General features: G+C 33.9%; 1 protein-coding gene across 1 annotated transcript in view; it reads left to right on the top strand.

Moving 5' to 3' along the window:
- The first annotated feature begins 1,336 nt into the window (after positions 1–1,336).
- LOC106470951 (caveolin-1-like) overlaps positions 1,337–11,625 on the top strand; it is a 57,728-nt gene continuing 47,439 nt past the window's right edge. The window contains exon 1 of the mRNA XM_013931529.2: positions 1,337–1,484. The gene's annotated coding sequence lies outside the window, so the exon portion shown is untranslated. The remainder of the gene's footprint in view (positions 1,485–11,625) is intronic.

Here is an 11,625-nt window from a genome sequence, read left to right as displayed (position 1 = left end):
GTTACGTCTCTGATCGTTGGTTAATTACTCGTAAAAATTCTTTCCGAAGAACTTCAGCGATACAAGTCTTTTCTTAAATAAAACTAGTTTATTCTTTCTCAATTCAACTTTGCAATACACTTAATTTCCACAGTCATATTAACTTAAACACACGCTATAATTCACAACGAACGATTCACGCACTTTACCGCGCTTGACTCAATTGTCCTTCTCTATTTCTGCCTGTTTGCAATTCAATTTCGATTAATTGCCTGGCGCACTTATATACAAGAATAAAGGGCGCCTAGCAAATACTGGATTATTCGTGATGTTCACGATCTTTCTAGAACTCATTACGTGTTACCAGGGTCACGTGACTTCCGCTGTCGTAACAATAAACTTAATTTTGAATTTTTTTATTATAAAAACAATTTTCCCCCATTTCATTGCATTTTAATTTATTGTAATTCTCGTGTTGATGGATATTTTTCTAAGTTGTATCAAACGAATGGTCTCGGTCCCAAGGTTTGCACAGCAGTAACATTCTTCACCCCACGAGCGACCCCTTGGGAAAGCCAGGGTTTTTCGAAAACTCTTTCTCCTAAACTGCTGAAATTACCAACTTCTAAATGGTGCCAAACGAATCGTCTCGGCCCCGAGGTTTGCACAAAGGTAAGACTTTTCACCCAACCCCTGAGGAAACCTGAGTATCTCGCGAAAACACTTTTACTGAGATTCCCCGAAAGCGGCCCCAAATTTGTCACTGATTTATATTAGAGCACGTAAATAAGTAGACGTACTAATTACCGTTCGTAACTCTATTAAATAAATTAAACTTGCATTATAGCGGCAATGATAATTAAACGGAAAAAGTGCAAAATAGTAGTTCAAGCATTAAATTTGCATTATAGCAGCCCTGGTCGCTAGTGTAAGTCTACTATCAAAGACATTTTTTTTTATGTAGACACATGGTCTACTATCAGTAATGTTTATTACGCGATTTGGGCGATGTTATCTGGAAATCAGCTACCGATTCAATCAAATTTAATTATCGTAAACTTTTAAAGCAAATATTTTTCTATGATTCATTTGTTTTTGTAACATCTTATTGTTAATGTGGTAACAAAATAAACATTATCAATGACTCAAAAATAGTATGTCATTACATATTTTTCTATGTTTCACTAATAGGTTATTAAGGTAGAATGTTGAATGGTGAAAATATTCCACGCATTCTTTTGTTTCAAATCAAACTACTTAACGCTTTAAATTAATACTGTGTCCCAGTATTAGCCAATCAGATGTCACGTTTCTCATCAACTGCACCCTCTGACCGAGCGGCGTAGAAGACGCAACCGCCTTACTCGCTATAAATCTAGTAGTCAGCATCTCAAGGAAAACGTTCTATCGGTTCTTGTACGTTTTCACAGGGTAGTCAACTTTGTCTTTGCTCTCTAAAGAAGAAAGTATTTAGGTTTCTGAGTTCGAGGCAAGAACATAAACAGGTAAAGATGATTATATTATAATAGCAAAGTTTAAGTTTCTCTCTCTTTATACCGATGATTTATTTATTTGTTGCTTCGTTTTTTTAAAATTAGGTATAGCTTGGTTTGAAAACTGTATGTGTTGTTTGTATATAATACTAAGAGCTTCGCTGAACGCTTCAATTCTCAGACTTCAACAGCGATAAGAAAAACACTCATGACAAGCTAAACATTTTATCAACCTTTAACGTTAAAAGGAATATTAACTTGAATTAAAGGTTTGTTTTATGTGGTTTTTATCCAAACTTTTAGGCTCTAGACCTCCTTGATCTGCCTTTATCAACTTTTTTCATTTACAACATAGATGAAAGCAGATCTGAGTCTAAATTTTCGGCTAGATCTGTTCACATTTTACTGATTCTCTCCGACAACTATAGAGAAAAAAAAAAAAGAGTTAAAGAAACAAATCACAGGTGAATATTGGGTGTTTTAGTTTCAGAACATTTAAAATTACGTTGTCCTGTTCCAATATACTGTTTTATTATTGCTGAAAACGTGAGCGGCTAAGAAACCGAGTTTCCACGTGCATGAGCTTTATGTGCCATATCTAACGAAATACAGCATATTTTCTTGGTAAGTTGCTCTACACAAGGCTAAGAAGTATGCACACTGTTGGTCCTGATTAGATATCGATAAAAGTTGACTTTAACTTCAAGTTTAAGTACGATTCTGTTTTTTGTTTTCTGAGGTTATTGCGATTGAAGAATTGAGAATCGTATAAGCCACCTTTACTTCGTCTATTCCGTCACAAATGACGTGAAAAGGTAAACCATAATATAATTTATCAGATGCTTTTCTTAGGAAGCAGTTGGTAAATGAAATATATTTGTGGAAAACCTCATTACCATGAAGAGTTAAGAATCTTGACATATATCAGTCAAAGTATTCTCGATTAATTTTAAAACTGTTATGTTTTTTATAGTGCATGTTTATTTAGATCAAGATCATAGTTTCGGAACCCAGGCTAATGTACTAATAAAAACCTGAGAAACTAACTAGGAAACTTAGGTTAGGTTAGTACTTATCTTCTGTACAAAAGACGTTCAGTAAACTGTGTGAATACTACAAGATGAACATCGCTGTAAGTGCCGAAATTTACTCTTTAGTTAAAACTCACGCTCATGAGTTTGCTATGTAAAGTATGAGCATCTTTTGCTGTGTAAGACTCACGTATTGCGGAGGTGTATTTTTATCGTTCACACTTTAGATCACACTATAATACAGCTTTTATTCCAGTCTTGATTCATCTTTCACACTTTAGATCACACTATAATACAGCTTTTATTCCAGTCTTAATTTAACTCTTTCCTCTTTCACACTTTAGATCACACTATAATGCAGCTGTTATTCCAGTCTTGATTTATCTCTTTCATCTTTCACACTTTAGATCACACTATAATGCAGCTGTTTAGTGTGGTCTAAAGTGTGAAAGATGAAAGTGGTTAAATCAAAACTGGCATAAAAGCTGCATTATAGTGTGATCTAAAGTGTGAAAGATGAAAGAGATAAATCAAGACTGGAATAAAAGCTGTATTATAGTGTGATCTAAAGTGTGAAAGATAAAAGAGTTAAATCAAGACTGGCATAAAAACTGTATTATAGTGTGATCTAAAGTGTGAAAGATAAAAGAGTTAAATCAAGACTGGAATAAAAGCTGTATTATAGTGTGATCTAAAGTGTGAAAGATGAAAGAGATAAATCAAGACTGGAATAAAAACTGTATTACAGCGTGATCTAAAGTGTGAAAGATGAAAGAGATGAATAAAGACTGGAATAAAAGCTGTATTATAGTGTGATCTAAAGTGTGAAAGACGAAAGAGATAAATCAAGACTGGAAGAAAACTGTATTACAGTGTGATCTAAAGTGTGAAAGATGAAAGAGATAAATCAAGACTGGAATAAAAGCTGTATTATAGTGTGATCTAAAGTGTGAAAGATGAAAGAGATAAATCAGGACTGGAAGAAAAACTGTATTATAGTGTGATCTAAAGTGTGAAAGATGAAAGAGATAAATCAAGACTGGAATTACAAACAATAAATGAACAAAATAAAACGGTACAATTATAAAAATTAAATCTGTCTGTTTAAATTCACTTTCTGAAAATTCAACGCACCTAAAACAAAAAAAAACGATTGAAATTCTCAGTCAGTAAGCATTGAGCTACGTTTAAAAAGGAACGAGCATAGCGTAGTGGTAAGTGTGCCTCCTGGTCAGTGGGTCCGATAGTTTCTGGCTATCGTTCTATTGACGAAAAAAAAAATTCGCTCCGCAGTTTAGTGCGCTATAACAAGTAACAGTTAAATCCCAATATTCAATCAGACAGTAGCAGTGTAAGGGTTGGCAATGGATGCCGTTAAATAGCTGCTTTATTTCTGGTCTATAACTTTAAAATTATGGACGATTATGTGCAGACAAACTTGTGTAATTTTGTCGCGAATATTTTAATTAAGCCAAATAAATTATATAACTTTTTAAACTTGGAATTCTATCATACTACTGTAAGGAAATCCTTGATCACATGAGATAAATCAAAACTGGCATAAAAGCTGCATTACGAATTTGTATTGTAACCTGTCATTTCTCATTGACGACACCATCTGTGGACATGCAAGATTATAAAACACAAGATTAAATGATGTTTAGATGGATTTACATAACTTGATTTCATAGAACTAACATCGACTTCATAAAATCATAGCACTACTCGAATGGAAACAACTAAATATATTTTAATCTGTATAATCACTGAGCTTTTTCTGTCTCTCCGAGCTTAACCTTAACTCATGTTAGCAAATCGTATAATTCGAGTGTAGGATCAGTCAATTGTGCGTTCGAGAAAAACCAGTGGTTCGAATACACCTTTTTGTATATTCAAGTAAACTCGTGTTTTATAAACTCTAATATTAATATTTATGTTGCTTGTTGCTGATACGTCCTTTGGATGTTTATTACATTTATTTTTTCCCCAAAACATAGCGATTTTATAAAGCATTATAACAGTTACTTTATAAGAGGGCGCTGTTTTAACCCAAACCCAGACCCAGAACTATCCTGTCGTAATTATTGCACTACGCTTTTTTATCATTACTAGATATTCGCATTTTTGATCCAGAAAAGAACTATCAAGATGGCGGTAAACAAAAGTTATCACACCCGACTGTTCCTCTAAACTTTCTTTGTATCCTTGACCCGGATAGTGTAAGGCTCAAGGTTGCTCACAAATAACTATTTCGTTGTTGATATGCTGAGAACAGGCACCCAGTATCTCAGGGTTCCACTTCACTGGGCAGAATTACAATAGGCTTTGACGACCTTTCATTATTGATACCCTCGAGATAAATGGTGCAGGAACGGTCTTGCGCTAGAAGTTTACCACGATCGCGCTATCCTTCGCTCAACTATGTATCACGTGCATTGGTCATTGTCTTAAGACCCGCTTTCTACATTCATTCTAAATAGAGATATTTTAAACTAATGGGCAGCACTTGTAAACCGCTTTTCAAAACGGTTCATCTAAGAGTAAAGAAAACATATGCTATTTTCCTCAGATAAGATAAATATCCTAACCAACCAGATTACGATTAACTCACTTGAGTAGATAAATTTGACTATGGTTTATTGATACCTTTTATCATTGATAAATGAGGACGTTGTTTAAATAAATATTCACCTTTATAGTGTTCTACTGTATAAAAATGGTTATTACTATAAATCAGTATAGTAGATTTATTAACCTTAGATTCAGCATTAGATATAAAATGTGTATACATTATACATCTATATGTATATTGAATGAACATGCATCCCTGTCATACAAACTGGAAAATACGCAAAATTAGAAAAGTAGGTAAAACAAAATAATAGAAAACAGACGGCGCACGGCAGTGTTTTTCAAACATTAAATAGTGGCGCCCCCAACTCAGCAAAGTTTCCGTTGCTTCCCTCTTCACATTAACTTAATTTTCGCAGGTGATAACAGCAAAAATCAACATTTTCTTTACCTGTTTTTAAAACTGACAAAAATGCTTGTAAGGAGTGAGTAAACGCGAAAGCAAAAAAAAAAGAAAGAAGCTTTATTGGACTCTTCAGCCAAAAGCCTCCCCTCCCCCAGCCGCCAATACGAGCATACCTAGGGGGGGAGCGCCCCACAGTTTTGAAATCACTGGCTTACAGAGTTTAGACCTGCGTCGGTATAGTGACAATATATGATGTTGAACAGAAGAAACTGTCATATAAAATGAACTACCCGCTGGTAGGACAGTTGTTAGCTGTGGTTCAGTACCTCGAGCTTGCCATAAAATTCATCATCGGGAAAGCCAAGTAATCTAACAATTCGCCCAATGGTCGCTTGGTGTCGCGAGAGTTGATTTTTTGCAGCTGGTAACGAGCATTAGAAACACGTTCTAATGTGAACATTTTTTTCCAATATAATTTAATAATACGCACGTGTCCTAATTATGTTTTTTCCACAGAGAATTTCTAGTTCATAAGATTGAAGACTTGTGCCAGTTAATGAATGAACCACGTTTGTATGTTGTTTTTTTTCTAGCTTCCTTTGCTTATACACTCGATACTGTAAAAGTTCGTTACTATACGTGTACCACACATAATGAAGAACACATATTTAAAGGGCTGCAAAAATACTTCTTCTGTTTAGATGTGTTGTATAAAGTTCACAGAAGTGGCGCATAAGCCACAAGTACCTTACGAACGCCTGTAAAAATTATACTTATCAGTTTTAAAAAGAGAACGTCGCGCACAACTACAAATCAGTAATAATAAAAAGTTATATTGGTGAGACAAATAGAGAACTTTCTACCTGTTTGTGGAAACATTTTAAACCCCCATCTCATATTTTTGAACACATACACACATATATATATATATAGGAACAATCATTCTTTTGATTCTTCAGCAGAGAGGACACCATTAATAGACAAAAAAAATAAATAAAGCCATATTAATAAAAAAATATAACCCTATTTTTAACAAATACAAAGATGTTCGTTTATATCTATTTTAATCATTCTTTTCTCTCTCATATATAGAACGATTTACAATACTTAGTCTCAGACCTAAAGGTTTTATTTATTAGTAGCTGGAGTACCCGTCCTTTGGACGTGTTAAATATAAACTCGTTCGTAACAAAGGATAGGAAATGGTGCTTCTAATTTTTTTCTTAATATAATGAAATTAAAAATGCAATGAAAATACATAAAGGTATCAATACTGAAAAGAAAGACATACTGTTTTCAAGAATTCTAACAATAGTGGTTACATAATTCCTTCTAATGGTATTTTTCCGAAATTAGATATGAAATTAGAGGGGGCTACAACCCCCATAACCTTCCTCATGTCATTCTGTATCACCGTGTCAAGCTTAGTGCTGATTGATCAACAAATGAGAAAACGTATTTAGTTCAATAACATAGTTTTACTCTACAGCCCCCGGATATTAAATTAGATGGGGGTCAACCCCCCTCAGGACCTTCCTCATGTCATACTATATCACTGTGTCAAGTTGTGCTGATTGATTAAGAAATGTGGAAATGTATAACGGACAGTTTCACACACACATATTGACATTTATTTGTATAGATATCTAAATTTGACAGTTCATTGATAAATTTCTTTAATTGTTGCAATTGCTAGTCGTGTGGTTGTAGATTACTATTGGTTGTAGACTCTCACGTGATCTTTATTTAAATTAGATTATTTGAGTTTTTGTATCCCACTTGATGATGCCAGGTAAATCTAATGAAACGTTGTGTATAGTAAAAGTTTTACTATGTACAACCGATAAAAACTTGTGTGAGATAAAAGTCACTTCTTACTTATGTTATCAAAACCAGACTGATATATTGTAATAATCTAAAAGCACTTTTAGAACTTAGCGAACACGTTTATCATAAAGAATATAAACGAAGAATAAACACCGTTCACCACAGTGATTCAATTATGCTAAGATGTAACATTGTGAAAATCACAATTTTTTGAATAGAAAAGTTTCACTGAAAGAGTCGCTGGTTAAGTAAATAACTTTTTTTTTTTTTTGCAGTTTCGTTAAAAAGTCATTTTCAACGTAATTGTTGAAATGATTTGTATATATTCTTCACTGTATGAAAAATATCTTTATTGCATCTTAAAAAAAAGAAATAACAATAATGTTAGGTATTTTTATACAAGAAAGAAAACGAGTTTCATGTAATGGTGGGTCGGACTTGAATTTGAGGATTCATGGTTCGCGGCTCGTAGCAATATAAACGGGCTCCACACTTTAGGGCCGTGGGTGCACTATAAAACTGACGATCAAATCCCACCATACACTGATAGTTTTTTGTGCCAAAATTGTGAACAAAGATGGTATTTCACAAACAGAGTTTCTACACAGTTCTAGTACCTGAAGCTCAAATGGGCCTGGAACACAGTTCTAGTACCTGAAGCTCAAATGGGCCTGGAACTAACTAATCGATTTATATTATTTGAGCAATCAGTTTATGAACGAAACATTAATTATTTACTTATCTAATAAGGTAATGATCAAGTTATTCGTATAATAACTACAATACGATTTTAAATATTCAACCATCAACCACGTCAATATATTGCAGCTGTGATTTGTTAAAAAAATAAAATTAATGAAGAACAAAAAAATCCGACTCTCTTCAGCTGATAAAAATTTTCGTAGCATTTTTGTTAAAGTGTTGTGACTGTTTTACTTATTATGATCGAACGACAGCTGTTTCCGTTTGATCTGTTCTCGAAGAGCACCTGCCACTAGCAGCAGTGACTTTAGAGTTACACGGAGCATCTGCCTATATATATTTTTATTTTTATACTGAACGTAGGACAAGATAAGTGACTGATCCAGGTTGATTTACTCGGTGCTGGTTTGACTTAGCATGTATTTTGTTAAAGTTTGTTGTTGTTGTTCGGGTTGTTCTACTGCCCAGCTGTATCGTTCTGCCCACCTGTCTTTAAAGTCCTTATGTATAAATGTGCTGAAGAAGTTGGTAAAGCCAGCTGTTCTCTTAGTCCGTGTAATAAGACATTTAACCCATGCACACGGCTTTGTAAAGCTGCTGGAACTTCCAATCTGTATTATGAGATAAGCTCGTCGGTACTGTTTCTGGGATCTTATAGGTATGTTCAACAGTTTGTATGGGATATTAGGTATATTAACTAGTTTGTAGGATCTAAGATAATCATTGCATAATATAATCTTAGCATTATATGTACTTTCGATGTGTGATCACAATACACTTCGACTCGAAACAATCCTTAAATTACCATAAGATGACATTTGGAAACGTTTGACTCAATTTTCTGAGCTCTACGGTTGAAAATCAAGGAAACCTCACATGTATAGATCAATCAAATTATTTTTATCATTCAGTAATAGTGTTAAAAATCTTGTTAGTTGTAAGGATTTAAAATTAATCTTTAATAGGCTCCAAAGGCATAATTTATTATATAAATCAGTGCCTTTCTGAACATCAATTTTTCTATTCGAAATGTGGTACTTAAATTTTAAAATTATTAAACATATTTATTTGTGTCTTTTAACATTACCACAAGATTCTGCTCACTCTAAAGACAAAATGTTTAAGACCAATATCATACCTTGAAAGTGACTTTATGAATAAACTAGTTTGTATTAAAATTATCAAATAAATTCAGATAAATATACGTGAAGAAATGGCCGAGTGTGCTAAATTTCAAGATTTTTTTGGACTAAGTCTGTAAAATTTCAAATCCAGTACACTACAAACTGCTTCAAACAAATGTTGGGATGTGGAGCTTGATAATGTGACCTTTAAGAAATACTTCCGAGACTAAATAAACGAAACTATTCGGTAAAGCATGTTAATTTGTTCTTAAGCGGGTATCGAAACACTGTTTTTAGCGTTATAAGCCTTTTAACTTACAGCTGAGCCACTGTGAAGCCGGTTAGGTATGATTCCTTTGAATTAGTCATACCACTCTTACAACTTCATACTTAGTGTGGAATTAAGCACACATGTTAAATACAAAGTAGGCTTCCCTGACTGGTTATGAAAACTTAAGTACAGTTTGCAACAGCTTCAAACGGTTTAACAATTTGCATAAAATAATGATATTGAACCGTAACAATCTATGAGTCTGTGATAATATTGTTGTGTTTCTAAGAGATATGAAGATACACTACGGGGAAGATATAGGATAAATGAAGCTGAAATTTTTCAGATAGTACATGATCTTGAAAAGTTTAACGTTTTATGTTTATATTACAAGCTACATGATATGTTTTACAATGTAACAGTTACTTCACAAATTCACAATATAAAACTTGAAATATATTTACGTAAATTACTTGAACAGTTTTTTTATACACATGTTGTTATAGGAAAGTTATGGAGACTTAACTATTTGTCATCTATTCATTTGCCAATTTGTATTGTTCATTATATACATAATTTCAATTTAAGCATATAATTTCTTAGGAACAAAAATACAGTCAACAGTATAAACAACATCGTAACTATTTTGTACTTGTACATTCTGTACATAAAACTAACTTAAACCTTGGGCTATAAAACTGATGTTATTACATCATAAATCTGTTAGAACTACCAAGCAATTTATGAGAATTTCGCTTTTCTTTCGCTGGTGTTTGTTTATTTTACAAATGGAGATTAATACATTAATTAATACATCATGTTATGAATTGATGCTGAGTGAAACCAACATAAGTTTTCTGACAGCTAATCTCATGAACGGAGCTTTGGACTCCCTGATCATACAACATTTCAAAACTTCTCCTTAAACTCTCATTATGGGACCTGTCTTACTACCCTGTGGCTGCTTCCAATAACCAGGAGGTTCGAAACTAGACTTAACTCTCAGTATGGGACCTGTCTTTGTACCCTGTGGCTGTTTCCAATAACCAGGAGGTTCGAAACTAGACTTAACTCTCAGTATGGGACCTGTCTTTGTACCCTGTGGCTGCTTCCAATAACCAGGAGGTTCGAAACTAGACTTAACTTTCAGTATGGGACCTGTCTCAGTACCCTGTGCCTGTTTCCCATAACCAGGAGGTTCGAAACTAGACTTAACTCTCAGTATGGGACCTGTCTTAGTACTCTGTGGCTGCTTCCAATAACCATGGGGTTCAAAACGAGACTTAACTCTCAGTATGGGACGTGTCTTAGTACCCTGTGCCTGTTTCCCATAACCAGGAGGTTCAAAACGAGACTTAACTCTCAGTATGGGACCTGTCTTAGTACCCTGTAGCTGCTTCCAACAACCAGGAGGTTCAAAACGAGACTTAACTCTCAGTATGGGACCTGTCTTAGTACCCTGTGGCTGCTTCCAATAACCATGAGGTTCAAAACGAGACTTAACTATCAGTATGGGACCTGTCTTAGTACCCTGTGGTGTCGTGTTGTCTCCATACTGCTGAAGAAGAAAGACAGCCGCTCCCTTTAATACTTTCCTAACGACGTAGGGTACTGTAATCTCTTAGGGAATGAACAGAAGCTGGTCGCTTTCTCACTTCTCTCTTAATCCAAACTTATATTTTCGTAAATAACAAAAAATCTTACAAATAAACAATTAAGATATTACCGATTTTGTGCATCCAAATAATTTTAATTTAATCTACAGAATACGTGTGAATGTACATAGAAATGGTTGTGAGTACACATAGGCATAGCTTGATATGGGGTTCAGGGGAAATTTTTAAATGTCTTTTTAAATAAAGATTAAAATATAAATTTCAAAAATTAACACTTCTTACATATTTTTTAAATTCGAATAACCAGTACATGCAACTTTTCAGAACGAAAACTTTGGCTGAGTTTATAATCTAAATTATACAAGATGTACATGTATCTAAAGTGTTTAGAATTTAACTACGGCCATGGGATAAAAGCTGCTAAAATGTGTTCAGCCTGTTTTGTTGTTTTCAATTATAAATATTAAAGATGTGTTACTTCTCCGTTTGTTACTTGATTTTTCCGTAACTTCGTTCCAACGAAACTTTAACGACACAAGTCTTTACTTAATAAAACTGGTTTATTCTTTCCGAATATAACTTAACCGATACACTCAACAATCGCG

Source organism: Limulus polyphemus, unplaced genomic scaffold (genome assembly GCF_000517525.1).
Source record: "Limulus polyphemus unplaced genomic scaffold, Limulus_polyphemus-2.1.2 Scaffold4317, whole genome shotgun sequence".
Classification (NCBI taxonomy): Eukaryota; Metazoa; Arthropoda; class Merostomata; order Xiphosura; family Limulidae; genus Limulus; species Limulus polyphemus.
This window is presented reverse-complemented; position numbering and strand designations above follow the sequence as displayed.